The following is a 14910-nucleotide window of genomic DNA, read 5'->3' on the forward strand; positions in this document are numbered from 1 at the left end:
TGCACCGAAGCGTATACGAGTAAATGTGAACCCAGAGGGACAAGAAATAAAAAATAAAACGGCATATAGAAAATCGAAATCCATCAAAGCAAGTATAAAAGCCACCAGTAATGCAGTCCCATATACAAGATAAAAGAACAATAGGGCATGAGGTATAAATCAACAGGGGGGAATCGTATTCCCTATTGAGCCCTAATGGCTCTAGGGTTTGGAGGGTATGGATCCAAAATGCCTCGCGTTCCCTGAGGGTATTAATGCGATTCCCGCCGCGGCGGGGTTGGGAGATCTGTTCGATCACTTGAAATCTGAGTTGTGGGATGGAGTGGCCAGCAGTATGAAAGTGAGACGGAATAGGTAAGGTAGTCAATTTACAACGGATAGTGGATTTGTGCTTGTTGATGCAGTCACGGATATGCTGAGTGGTCTCTCCAACATACCCGAGGCCGCACGGACTCGTATACGCTTCGGTGCATATATGTGTATATATATATATAAATATGGGTATATATATGTATGTACCCATGTGTTTTCTCTCTTTCTTGTTATGTTCCTTTTCTTTTCATAATATTTATTTCTCTTTTTTCTTTCTAGATCTCACTCAACTGATCCCCACTTTTCCCATACCCTTCCAGGGATACACCCCCGTTCACCCCCTGCAACAGGTAATATGGCTGCCCCACTGGCCGCCCCACTCCCATTTTGCGCACCATAGACATGCGCACATAGTCTGTCCCTTTATGCGCATCCCATTGCACTCCACCGCGCGCCAACGCGTGCTCATGACTGAGCGCGTCACGGACATGCGCACACTCTCCCCCCATGTGCGTGCCCTACTGCGCGCTACCAGACATGACGCCGTCTCCTTCACACTGCCGGCCCCTTTATAATGGCGCCATCCATCCGGTCTATACCACGCCGCCGCAGCCGTTCCCACCGCCACATGTGCCTGTCCCGGACCTCTACTGCAGGTGCCTCTGGTCCTGATCTCTCACTCCTCTCTTGTTTTGCTTTGTTTTACCATACTCGTTTACTTTTCAGGCGTCCATCCACCATCCACTCACCTAGCATAGTGACCTGATAACTCCTCCACCCACGGTACGTGTCCTGCCCTCCTGAGGCTGCCATCTGTGCCTACTTGCTGTGTTCCCCCCTTCTCTTCGGTGCATTCTTGCTGTCAACTGTGCCTACTCGCTGTGTTCCTCTCTTCCCTCTTCTCTCTGGTTATTCTTTCTTTCTCTCACTCTTTTCTATCCCTCTGTCATTTTATTTCCCTTCTTTTTCATTTCTCTTTTCTTCTTTCCCCCTTCTTTTTCCTTTTCTATTTTCTTTTTCTGTTTTCCCCTTTCCTCTTTCTTCTACTTTATTTCTCTTTCCTTTTTTTCCTTTTTTCCCCCCTCTTTCCCCCTCTCCCCCTTTTTCCCTTTTTCCCCCCTCTTATCTTTTTCCCAGCTCCCATTTTCTTTTCTTTCCCTTTTTTCTTCCTTCTCTCTTCCCCCTGCTTTTTTTTCCTCTTCCCCCTCCCTTTCGTTCCTCTTTTCTCTTCTCTCTTCCCCTCCTTCTCCTTTTCTGTTCCACTCTTCGTCTCTTCTCCTTTTTTCCGTATCTTTTTCCTTCTGTTTTCTTTTCCTTTTTCTTTTTCCTCTTCTCTCTTTCTCTCCTCTTTTCTCTTTCTCTCTCTCTCTCTCACTCTCTCCTTTTTTTCCTTCTCTTCTTTCTTCCCCCCTCTTTCTTTTTCTTTTTCTCGTTCCTCTCTCCTTCTTTTTCTCTTTTTTCTCTCTTTCGCTCCTTCTTTTCTCTTCTTCTCCTTTCTTTCTCTTTCCTTCTTTCTGCTTTTCTTTTCTCTTTTCCCTTTTTTTCCCTTCCCCATACGGATACTATCTTTGGCTGTTGCATTATTTGTGCCTTGACCAATGTTGCCTCTTTTTTGGTACATATTTGTCCACTTATGTTGAATTTTTTTTCCCCATGTGACTAAGAAGCACACTCTGCGAAATGTATGGAACCTTACCTCCATTTGAAAATACTCGGTTGTCCTGTGAGACCCGTGTTTTCCTGCTCTAAACCAGTAATGTACGTTCCGTCCGCAGTACATTTTCTATGCATATTTGTATTATTTGTATTATTTGTGTATGTATTCATTCTATGTATCACGTGTACATAAATGCACTCACTATTTTTGTTATTTTTTCACACCTCTTCAGGCAACTACCTTGAGAAAGGCTTTATGCAGAAACGTTGGTGCTGTTGCTCTGGTTAGGTTCCCTTTGCAGTGTGTCAATAAATTCACTTATGCATTTATTCCTTTGTCCTCATTTGAGTGCCGGGTTTACTTTATTACTTGTATACAGTTTTTTACCCCCAGAGCACCCTCAACGGGTGGTAGAGCCTGGAATTTCTATACTCTTATCCCCGAGGTAGACACAGGAACACTTTATGTCAAAGTCTCTGCTTGGTTTATTGCCTCATAAACATAAAGCAAAAATTGTAACAAAAACAGCCTTTCTGGCACAAATGAAAATAAAAAGTCCATACAAAGTCATTCCTTAGTGGTTCATCGTCAGAGTACCGGGTCGTAAAGTCCATGACAACTAGGATATATTGGTAGCCTTGTGCAGATTTAACTAGAGGACCTACGAGGTCCACGGAAATTCTATCAAATGGGATATTTAATATGGGTAACGGGACCAAGGGACTTCATAACTGAAAAGTGGGAGCGGTTATCTTGCAGGTGGGGCAGGACCTACAATAATTCAGGATCTCCCAGTAACATCCCGGCAAATAGAAACTCTGCATTATCCTCTCCTGCATTTTCTCTACACCCAGATTTCCCCCCAAAACATGCGAATGGGCCTTGTCTAAAACCCTCCTCTGGTAGGGTTCTGAAACCAACAACGGCTCCACTTTCTCACCTTCTCTCAGTGCGGTCACCCAATACAATAATTCACCATTGACTGCAAAGGGTGGGTACCTGGTGTCAGCCTTTGGCTATTGAGCAACCATATCAATCACAGACACATTTGCAAAGGCCACTTTTAGAGTAAGATTCTGCATTTGAGCAGTCCCAAAAGTTTCGCCAGTAACCCCATTTCAGTAATATTGGCCTCACTTGTCACCATCTCGTTCTGGTCACCAGCTAGGACACACAAGGGGAACTCATCCACCTCCAGTTGTGACGGGATTTCATCAGAGTTGAGCTGGCTTCTGTCTGAGACACTTGGTATCCCCGCTTTCCCCCATAAATCCCAAAACAGGGTGAAGTCCTGCCCGATTATCATGGGGTATAGCAAGTCTCTTACTACCCCGACCTCATAGGACTCCATACCCCGGCTCACTTTTACTAATACTCTGGAAATAGGGTAGTCCTTGGCATCCTCCTGGATAAGGCAGATGCCCACATGTTTCCTGGGGTCAACTGGTGGGGAAGTGTGGCCCTAATCTGGGTCACCAATCTCCCTGAGTCCAAGAGTCCTGACACCAGCAATCAGTTTATGGTCATGGGACATGACTGCAGCCCCTCTCCGGGCTGATAATCGACACTGCAGGTGGGATAGGCATAGTACGAAGAGCACTTCCCTAAGCTGCAATCCATCTGCTAAGATGACATAAGACAATTGGCGTCTTTGTGTCCAGGCCTGTGGCATCTCCAGCACATCAGGTCTTTACCTGCAGCCTTTGGCTACCCCTCAGCGATGCCTTGGGATTTCTGACTCCACTCTCTACTATCCCTCTTTGGGACTTGGGCTCATGCTGAGTACCCAGTATGGAGATGCCCCACCTCCTGGCTTTCTTAGGGACCTATTGACCACCTGGTTCCTTTCTATGAGGCTCACCAGGTTGTCAGCATTATGAGGGTCTCCCTGGGAAATCCATGTCTGCACCTGCCTGGGCAGGGAGTGAATAAATCTGTCCATGGACACCTGCTCGACCATATGGTCTAGAGTGGAGGACTCTGGCTGCAACCATATCTGGACCAAATGCAACAAGTCAAACATCTGAGAGCGGGGAAGTCTGCCATATAATACAACCAGTATGGACTCAGACAGACATAGTGACCCCTCAGCATGCCAATATCTCCATTTTTATCTTGGCATATTCCTGGGTATGCTGTAAGGCCAAGTCAAAATAAGCTTTCTGAGGTTCACCCATCAGATAGGAGGCTAGCAACTCTGCCCAATGCTCCAGGGGCAGCCTCTCCAGCTCTGCAACCCATTAAAACACAGTCAAAAATGCCTCTACATCATCCCCCGGGGTCATCTTTTGCATGGCTCATCTTACCACTTTCTGGACGTACTAGTCATCACCTTGATGTGGGGGAGGGGTGGTCTCTCCTTTGTGGTCATCTCCCTCCAGGAGTTCCAGCTGCTTTTGCTGCTGTTGAATCTGTTGCATCAGGAGCCTATTTGCCTCCTGCTGTACCTGCTGCTGCTCATGGATGGAACTGTTGCTCTTGGTGCTGCTGCTGCTCTCAATGCAGCTGGTTTTGCTGCTGTTGACTCAGGATCAGCTGTTTGATCAGCTCCTCAATTTTGTTCCATCCCTGTAGCCACATTCATCCAGGACATATGATTTGTCCACAGCTGCTACCCGTGTTCCTGGAACGTTGCCCACATCCAAAATAACACCTGTGGTAGGTCGGCTCATTCAGCTGCTCCCCAAAGTAGACACAGGAATACTTTATGTTAAAGTCTCTGCGTAGTTTATTGTTTCATAAACCACAAAGCAAAAATAATAACAAAAGCAGCCTTTCTGGCACACAAGAAAATAAAAAGTCCATACAAAGTCGTTCCCAGTATGACTCCCACCTTTTGGTACAAGCACACACTGTAGCTCTCCCTGGAGCTTCAGCCTGGAGGTTTCCATCTTGCAAACACAACCGACAGAAAAAAAAACAACTGGCTGGCCATTTACCTCTCTCCAACCACGCTCTTTAGGTGGAGATATGGTGAGTAGGCGTCCCGCCCATCTCTGACCTACCCACCATGAAAGCCGATAACGACTAGTTTACTCTCAGCACATATCATGAAGGAGGAAAACTTATGGCTTTCACATCACGTAGGATAATAACCTTTGCTTAGTGTTTGCCACATGTTTTTTTTTTGCCCTCCTCTGGATCAACATGTTAGGCTATGGGATGAACTAGATGGACTTAAAGTCTCCCTTCAACCTTAAATACTATGTTACTATGTTAAATATCTCCCCTCACATATGGCGCCAGTAACCCTGTCACAGTAGCTAAGGAAATCAATAACAGTAAAATTCCTCTAATACAGCATCCTATAATCCAGAAATTGGTATAAGTCACACTTTTTGAACAGAATATATAATATTGTGTAATTTCACAGGACATAAAGCAGAACCAATTATGAACTTTTCTAACTAAATGACTAAATTATAGAAGCAGATAGGTTCACTACTAATCTGGTCTTATTAATACAAAATTAAAGGGATTTTATGTGTTAGCAAGTTAAAGACGCACTCCTCCCATCAGTTTTGATCCTCTTAATATATATATTTCAGCCATCATATTATATGGCACTGTGTACTTACAATTCCCCAGTTTACCTTTCTCCCAGCTAATTCTTCTGTTTTCCATTAGGTCTATGAAATCACGTGATTAAAAACTGACTAGCTGAATCCTTCTAAGCTCTATGTAGAAAAAGGAGGTCTCTCTTTCCTGCATGAGTCATGAATCACTGAAAAAGTGTCTGGCAGGGGGAGGGGCAAAATAGCTGGGTCAGGAGGTGAAGAGAAGGATAATTCATCCAAGGAAAAGAGACTTCCTGTTTCTACATAGAGCAGAGCAAAGAGAACAATTATCTGGGTAGAAAGGCAAAATTAGCAATTGTAAGTACACAGTGGAATATAATGTGATGACTGCAATATGTTAACAGGATAAACATTTTGGAGGGAGTGCTTCCTTAAGTAGTGGGCTAATTCATAATTTGATTCTTTTTGTGTGTTGGTCCATTCATAAATATGACTGATTTCATATAGAAAGAAAGCAATGTTTGCCAAGTCATCCTATTAAGAAAGCTGAAGAGGGAAATCGATGTCTGCCTCCTTACATAGCTATTATAATCTGTGTACTGAGCCCAGTAACTACATGCTACTGTATATCAGTGTGACATTAGCAAGTATTGACTTCTGGGAGTAATTACTTTAAGGAAAGCTTAGTATAATCTGGGAAAAATAATGAATTTTTAAATACATGAAAGGTTTATCACATTTGCTTTTTGTACATTACTAGATCTGAAATTCTGAGCAAAAGTGGAAAAAGCTGTTTCTTTGTTCCAATATTGCGACACAAGGAACGGGGTCTTTTTTCAGAACACCAGCATCTCCAAAGTCTTTTGTTCTATAGGAAATAAAACGGACTCCCTAAGTTGTGCATGAGCGAGCTCAGCAGTGTGTGAATGGGCGCTTGGCACAGGACGCTTCTCGTGCCCCAGACTCTTTTGGAACAGTGAATCTGCTTCAAAGAGATGCTGTGACATGATCCCCCCGAGCAAGTACTCAGTCCGCTATTCACACAACCAACAGCATCGCTGCTTTGTACTGTATTCAGATGGGTCCTCGGCCTTTGCAAATGAAAGGGGACAACCTCATTGATACCTTGTTAGAGGGGTGTTGGAAATACAAAACAGATACCCATTGCAATTTCCCTCCAGCTATTTGAAATGAATCCAATTAATAATCTGGATTTCAGCAGAGAAGTGAAGAAACACTTTCTCATTAATTTCTGCCTTGGAGCTTGGGTTCATAGTCAAAAGCACATATATACATAAAAGAAAGTAATGAAGGGCTTATTTGTTTTAAGTACAGTACACACATATAAGTCATTCCGTTTTGATATAGCTGACTCTCCGATGTAATGGGATGTAATTTAAGTGGGATATCTGCTCTCCAACATCCCCTCCAGCAAAGCAACATTTTTAATCCCAATTAGTATTTCAGGGGAAGTGTTTTCTCTCTTCTCAGCCTAGTAAATCGACATTACTTGTACATGAATGGAAAACAATCAGCCTCATTATTCGAGCTTGGGAACGATAACAGAAGCAACCTTTTCCATCATACTGTCACAAAAGGTGAGAAGGAAATTAAACACAAGGAAATAAAACTACTGGACAGACTGAGAAGTCTCTTTAATGTCTTGTCAAAGAATCTGGAGCTCAATGGCACTCTGGTTATTGTCGAAAAGTCAGTTTAGCAACTCTTGTCGACAGCTCAACTTTCTGGTGAAGTGTATGGGGGCTTGGTGTAGCACACACTTATGGACTTTTTAGGAAAATAGATTCAGTCATATATGGATCCAGCAACAAGTAGGGAATAAGTATAAAAGCATAATCCCTATTCCCTTTAAATCCAGAAACTACAGCTTTTTCTCCCCTAAAGCCACTCCAGAGCGTTATCGCAATACACATGCTATGCTTTCCAAAAAATATCCAAATCTACTACATGTCTATTATCTGGCGTTGCCAAAATTACATGGAACATTTATTAAACATACAAAAAACACATTCTACAATTGTAAGGGTAATTATTTCATTAAATTAGGCCAAAACTGAAATAGGGACGCTAGATATTAAATACCATGCGTAACTTTATCAAGTGTCAATCAGTAGAAGATATCACACTCTCACATTTTTATCTTCTACGCTATGCATTGAGCTATTGCGACTTACAGATGTAGCAGACCTGAGTTTATGATTTTACAAGCTACCTGGTTTTGCATAGGACTGCTGTTAAAAGCCAAGTTCATGTCTGCTGCACATGTAAAAACAACAATAAAGCACACTTAGTTGTACATCTTTTCATTAGATAGTGCCAAAATTCTACAATCCACGTGTTAATGTAAAGATTATATTACCTTACCTTTTTCCTACGGACCAATTTCTTTGCTGAAAAAGAGATCCTTAATGAACCCAGGATACTTCTGTTGCTGCAATAAAAAACAATGCAGCACGTCAGAATATATATATTTTTGGTTCTTAGCGTCCAATTTTGACTTGTGAGGCAGACAACTTTCACTGAGAAGCGAAGAACACAATTTTAAAAAGACACACCAATCAGTGTCTGAGCTTCAGCCTGCTGTCTCCCTTCTCCTCCTCCTCCATCCTTCCCCCATCACGCTGATTCAATGGACGAGCCCTGAGAGATTTACGTAAGAAGTCATTCATAAGTAAAAGTCTGAGAATACTGACAAAACCCAAAACGCCGGCACAATTTTCAATATGCTAAAGAAATTCCAAATTCATCAAAGCCCACGTTGCATCTGCTACTTCAAATCCTGCAAAACGGAGAACAAAGACGGTTTTCCCAAATAGGTACAGTAGCTTGTATAATTAGTCTGACAAGCAACGTGTACATAAGAGATCCCCGCAACCTTCCTATGCATTTCTCTCTTTAATTGGACGCTCCATGTGCCCTAATTAAACGCTGCAGTCTTTTAATGTTGTATCTCCTTTTATGTAAATCAACAATGCATCTGGGCTGGCCTATTAAATCATTATTAATTAGGAATTACAGTGCTCCCGGAGAACGCTGTCATTATTGGATGCCGCTCGCTTCATTTTCCGTTTGCTCTCGGCTGCTGACAGGCTACTAATTGTGAAGAGATTATAGTGTTGATACCCGCCTGCCATCTAAGCAGCAAGTTTTATGAGTGAAACTTATTGGGTCTTTAATCCTGATGAGTCATGAAGACGAGAGGATACGATTCTGTAACGTCTTTTTCTCCAGGGGAAAACAGAACTGTGCTTTTGTTTGCCGCACAATATTTAATATACCTCTGATTAATTCTATTTCTTAATTAGCAGCCTCCCGTACACGGGAGAAATGACTTTTAATGCTCATTTCAATTGCATGAAATCATTTGTTACATAGATGATGAGGAGGATCCGGCAATGAGCCATTTGTTTTCAAATATAACCATCTGGCCTCCTAATAAAATAGGTTTTGGACATCCCCTTATGTTTTAAATAATGGAAATGCAAGTTACAGAGTTTTCTCTTGCAAGAAATATTTTAATCAGATTCTGGGGTACATAACATGACATGCACTGGTAATAGGGGTCTTTGGTCAGCTATTCACAGTACATAAAGATGTATCAAAACCTACTTGTACTTCTCAATGTTTAAGGCCGATTCCACACATCCTTTTTTTCTCATAAATGTAAAACGGTCTCTTTTTTTGGTCTGTGTGTCCAATTTTGCAGCCATTTTTCATATCTGAAAAAAAGGTGGTTTCCACGACCTCAAATGCTCTAAAATATCAGAGAGCAAGAACTCACCCTCCCTGGGTCCAGCACTGCCCCTGCACCACTGCTCGGGTTTTGGTGTTTTGACTGCAGCGGTGACATCATGTCATTCTCACGCATCACCGCTGTAACCAGGCACTGAGCTCTGCGGCTCTATTAAGGTACACGGCAAGAGTTCAGTGATGGACTACAATGTGACATCATTGATGAAGCTAAAACACTGAAACTGGAGGAATGGGGAGCCAGCGCTGGATCCGCGGAGGGTAAATGGTGGGAAGGCACTGAAAGAATGCTTTAATGGACAGGTACAAGACAGAGATTTTCTATTTGATCATTTTTCGATTTCCATCTTATGCAATACCCCTTAGCGCTGCACTAGGGATAACAGAATGTGGCAGATTTACTAATCCTGTCATAAATATACAGTGGGTATGGAAAGTATTCAGGCCCCTTTAAATTTTTCACTCTTTGTTTCATTGCAGCTATTTGGTAAATTCAAAAAATTTCATTTTTTTTCTCATTAATGTACACTCTGCCCCCCATCTTGACTGAAAAAAAAAACAGAAATGCAGAAATTTTTGCAAATGTATTAAAAAAGAAAAACTGAAATATCACATGGTCATAAGTATTCAGACCCTTTGCTCAGTAGAAGCACCCTTTTGAGCTAGTACAGCCATGAGTCTTTTTGGGAATGAAGTAACAAGTTTTTCACACCTGGATTTGGGTATCCTCTGCCATTCGTCCTTGCAGATCCTCTCCAGTTCCATCAGTTTGGATGGTGAACGTTGGTGGACAGCCATTTTCAGATCTCTCCAGAGATGCTCAATTGGATTTAGGTCAGGGCTCTGGCTTGGCCAGTGAAGAATGGTCACAGAGTTGTTCCGAAGCCACACCTTTGTTATTTTAGCTGTATGCTTAGGGTCGTTGTCTTGTTGGAAGGTGAACCTTCAGCCAAGTCTGAAGTCCAAAGCACTCTGGAAGAGGTTGTCATCCAGGATATCTCTGTACTTGGCCGAATTCATGTTTCCTTCAATTGCAACCAGTCCTCCTTTTTCACACCCCCATAGCATGATGCTGCCACCACCATGTTTCACTGTTGGAATTGTATTGAGCAGGTGCAAATTGAACCAGTGCCTAGTTTTCTCTACACTTTTTTCACCAAAAAGTTTTATCTTTGTCTCATCAGACCAGAAAATTTTATTTCTCATAGTCTGGGAGTCCTTCATGTTTTTTTTAGCAAACTCTTTGTGGGCTTTCTTATGTCTTGCACTGAGGAGAGGCTTCTGTTGGGCCACTCTGCCATAAAGGCCTGACTGGTAGAGGGCTGCAGTGATAATTGACTTTGTGGAACTTTTTACCATCTCCCTACTGCATCTGTGGAGCTCAGCCACAGTGATCTTGGGGTTCTTCTTTATCACTCTCACCAAGGATCTTCTCTCACGATTGCTCAGTTTGGCTGGGTGGCCAGGTCTAGGAAGACATCTGGTGGTCCCAAACTTCTTCAATTTAAGGATTATGGAGGCCACTGTGCGCTTAGGAACCTTGAGTACTGCAGAAATTCTTTTGTAACCTTGGCCAGATCGGTGCCATGCCACAATTCTGTCTCGGAGCTCCTTGGCCAGTTTCTTTGACCTCATGATTCTCATTTGGTCTGACATACACTGTAAGGTCTTAAATAGACAGGTGTGTGCCTTTACAAATCAAGTCATATCAGTTTAATTTAACACAGCTGGACTCCAAAGAAGGAGTAGAACTTAAATATGAGTGTCTGAGCAAAGGGTCTGAATACTTATGACCATGTGTTATTTCAGTTTTTCTTTTTTAATAAATTTGGGTGCAGAGTGTACATTAATGAGAAAAAATGAACTTTTTTGAATTTACCAAATGGATGCAATGAAACAAAGAGTGAAAAATTTAAAGGGGGCTGAATACCTTCCATACCCATTGTAGGCACAGAAAACTTAGTCTACGCCAAATATATTACAATCACTCAAGCTGGATTAAAATTTCATGCATCTTTGAACAGTGTTGTCTTAATTTTGCATCTTAAGCTGTGCCCCTTTTATCTAAAACCACAACCTGGTGGTCTCTATTGTAAATCATTGGAGGCCAATATGTAAATGTAAAAAAGAATTTACACAAACACCTAAAGAGAATTGCAGGTTACATATGCATCTAACGAGGAGCTATGGTGAATTATACTTCCCCTTTCCCTTTAGTTACCAACTATCCTACCACTTTCCAGAAACAAATGAGCTGTTGCAGTGTATTCACTTGGTGAACAGTTAAAAGGAATCTGTTAGGATGATTTTCTCTGTAATATGAAGGTAGCATGACTTAGGGGCTTAGACACAGGTTTCTGGGATGTGTCATTTATTAGGCAGTGTGCTGTTGTTTCAATACAATGAATGTTTTATCACAAGGAGATAATCACTGCCGGACTACAGCACACGCGAGCCCCTGGTCTGATTACACCAACTCCCAATATACACGGAAAGCTGTGTTGGGGGCAGAGTTAGCTTTCTGAGCTCTGCTACTTGCTACATATAAAAACTCTGATTGTATTACAACTGCTGCACTCAGTAATCTAAGTGATACATCATTAAAATCAGGGTCTCTTTTCCTACATTACGCTGCTCTCAAATGAGGTAGTAGAAATCTTGTGACAGATTTCCTTTAATATGTTTTTTTTAAAGGGGTAGTCAGTATCTTAAAAAAAGATACAATAACATGAATTTAGGCATATCTTCTAAAGAAAACGTATGTTTAATTTTTTGTTTATTAACACACGCAATCTATATGAGCCTATTGGAATAGCTACAGTAATGTTTAAACTTTTCTGAAAAAAAAAGTACAATATAGTAGAATACACAAAAAAAAACACAATATTCTGTTTTCTGTCTAGAAATGAATTGCTAACACACATTTCAATTTAATACATGCCATGAATTTGTGATTGGAGCGCCCAAAGTTTCACAACAATCCTATGGAATTATGATCCATCCTTGAAAAAAAAAAATAATGTTGCCTACGGCCAAAGAACACAGAGGGATAGCAAAATGGGGGCATTGTCAGAAACTATTTTGTCTTATTACCAGAGTTGAGCTCCTTAGAGCTTCTTGTCCCTCCAGCGGTGAGGAGTATACCTTTGTAAAAGGCAGTAGTCTATAAGTAATGACAGCAAACGGTGGGCAGTGATAGCAGAGTTACACAGAAAATAAGTCATAGCACGCATGGTTTCAAAAATACCAACTCTACATATACAAGTTTTGATAGAGGAGATGTCAGCGCACTAACCATGATTGCAGATGACAGTTTAACAATTCACTGATGGTTTATCAAATCTGACAATGGATAAGGAAACCGGCCGGCTTTGTTATCAGAGTGAATAATATGAGCTTTCTGGGTAAATAGGCAGGTATTCCGAGTCATCTCAATATACTGAATATCCTTTTCTATATTATTTGGTCAACTGGAGTAAAAGACTGAGAACTGTGTAATCCTGTCAGTGCTATGTAGAATCATGTGTGCTATAATATTTAAACACCCATTCAATTCTGTAGCTAGACATGCTGATCACAATAAGGTTCCATTTTTTTGGCACCAGCACATACCAGAGTTCTTTGGAATGAAGTAAAGCAATAAAAAGTACAGTAGTTAGATTTTGCAGCAACTGTTAGACAAGGACATGCTTCCTCAAGCTTAGGGCATGTACACGCATTTAGTATTTGCCACAGAGTGTTGACAGTAAAATCACTGCACAAAATATGCACGTTTTTGGCGCCTAAATCTCGAGCCACAGAGACTTGATGAATGAACGCTCTGTAGCAAGATCGATCTTGTACAAGCCTAAATAGGTCCACCAGGGTCTTCTCCGCTGTTATCTTGATAGTATCAAGACATCGGCTTGCTGGTCTTCCTCTTCGCCTTTTTCCTTCTATTTTTAAGACCAAGATATCCTTCTCCAGTGACTGCTCTCTTCATATGATGAGTCCAAAATAGGAAAGTCCTTGTGATCCTTGCTTTGAGTGACATGTCTGACTTGATTTGTTCCAAAATTGATATATTTAGCAATCTTGCCATCCATGGAATTGTAAGCAGGTTGCGGGATGCAAGGCAGACAGAACAAGGGTTAATAATTTAACAGTTTAATTAAAATTGGGTTAATGCCTTGCAGGGAGAAAGATGACTGAGGGGTTAATGCAAAAAAAGCAAATCCAGAATAGTAGTAGTCCAATTATCAACTTATTGTGTCCTTTATGTTCCTCCTCCGCAGATGATCCCGCAGGGATTGTAGCACCGGCAACGACCGGGGAGATGTCCACAGATGGGTTCCTTTCCCCCAGGCAACATGGGAAGCAGCCTCAGCAGTTCTAGACCCAGCATGGTGCAGGCACCTAGAGCCCGGTCTTCCTCCTTACACTCCTCCTCTCCTTTAGCTCACCATTCTACGGGCGAGGACTCTTGGTGCCCCATTATGTTCTTTGGAGGTGGGCCAGATGCCCACAGTTTTTGCACCCATCTCTGCCTCTCTTGCACTTCATTTTGCCAAAGAAACTTGTTCTACGGATATTGCATGGGCAGAAAACCAGCGTGGTCACACTGAGTACTTTGAGGCACCTCTTGAATTTTCTTGTCAGGAGTACTCACAACTTCAGTTATCTCATGCAGAATTTCAACATCAGGCTCTTCTCCATGGCATCCAATGTCCTTCTCCACTAAGTCATCTGACTGTGCACTAAGTATGAGTTCTACCTCCGCCTCTTCACTGGGGCTGCCATCATCTTCAACTTTCTTGGTGCACTCCGGCTCCACCCGATTCACTTTCATGCTCCTGAGTAACGCAGACATCTCACTGCAGGTAGATGACACCTTCTCCCTCTCTTCTCGATGTCCGACGCCATGGCTCTGCCTTGCTCTGAGTGAGGCTTCCCTCCGCTGATCGTGCCATTTCTACCAGGTGCAACGTTCTCTCCAGTGAGAATGACCTTTGGAAGGGTGAGCAAATCTTCGCAGTCAGCTGTCGTGTGTAGGGCAACTCCTTGACATGTGTCCCTTTTCCACAAGTCCAACACTCACTTCTGCGCCTGTCTGGTGGGTGCTTCGGTCTAGATCGCCGTCCTCCAGGAGAGGCATACCCCCTCTATAATCACTCTTCATCCCAGGATCTAGAACTAAATTCTGGGGCTGCTGCTGGAGTTTCTTTTATACTCCGCATCTCTCCTCTAACTTCTCTTATCTCTTGCCATAAATTACCCCAGGGTACAGGATTGGACTCCAAAGTAGCAGCAAGGGCTTCCTTTAGACTCTCTATTTCTGCCCTCATTTTCCGCATTTCCTACCGTAATTTGCATGACCATTCCGGCTTTGCCACATTCGGGGTAAGTACTGCTCGGCTCCGGACCATCCCTGTTCCATAATTTACCAGCAGGTAGGTGATTTACCACAAGAAATGTTCCTGTGTCTACCTTGGGACGCAGCTGAGTGAGTCAACCCCTCACAGCTCGTACTGTTTAAAGCAGCAAAAACGCAGTGTATGAACAAACTGTAAAGTCTAAAGGCATACAGCCGTGTTGTGGAGCTATGCACGACCTATATTCTGCATTATTATACTTCAATGCAGCAAATACTATGGCGAAAAAAGCTTCTATATA

The 14910-nt window shown here is 42.3% G+C and overlaps 1 protein-coding gene across 2 annotated transcripts in view; it reads right to left on the minus strand.

Annotated features, from left to right (window-relative positions):
• The window catches only part of CDH20 (cadherin 20), an 818364-nt gene that overhangs the window by 211213 nt on the left and 592241 nt on the right, over positions 1 to 14910 (minus strand). For both annotated transcript variants that reach the window (XM_073550198.1, XM_073550197.1), the window contains one exon: positions 7873 to 7939. The gene's annotated coding sequence lies outside the window, so the exon portion shown is untranslated. The remainder of the gene's footprint in view (positions 1 to 7872; positions 7940 to 14910) is intronic.

This window comes from Dendrobates tinctorius, unplaced genomic scaffold, assembly GCF_039654945.1.
Source record: "Dendrobates tinctorius isolate UK_male_01 unplaced genomic scaffold, ASM3965494v1 ptg000163l, whole genome shotgun sequence".
NCBI classification, from domain to species: domain Eukaryota; kingdom Metazoa; phylum Chordata; class Amphibia; order Anura; family Dendrobatidae; genus Dendrobates; species Dendrobates tinctorius.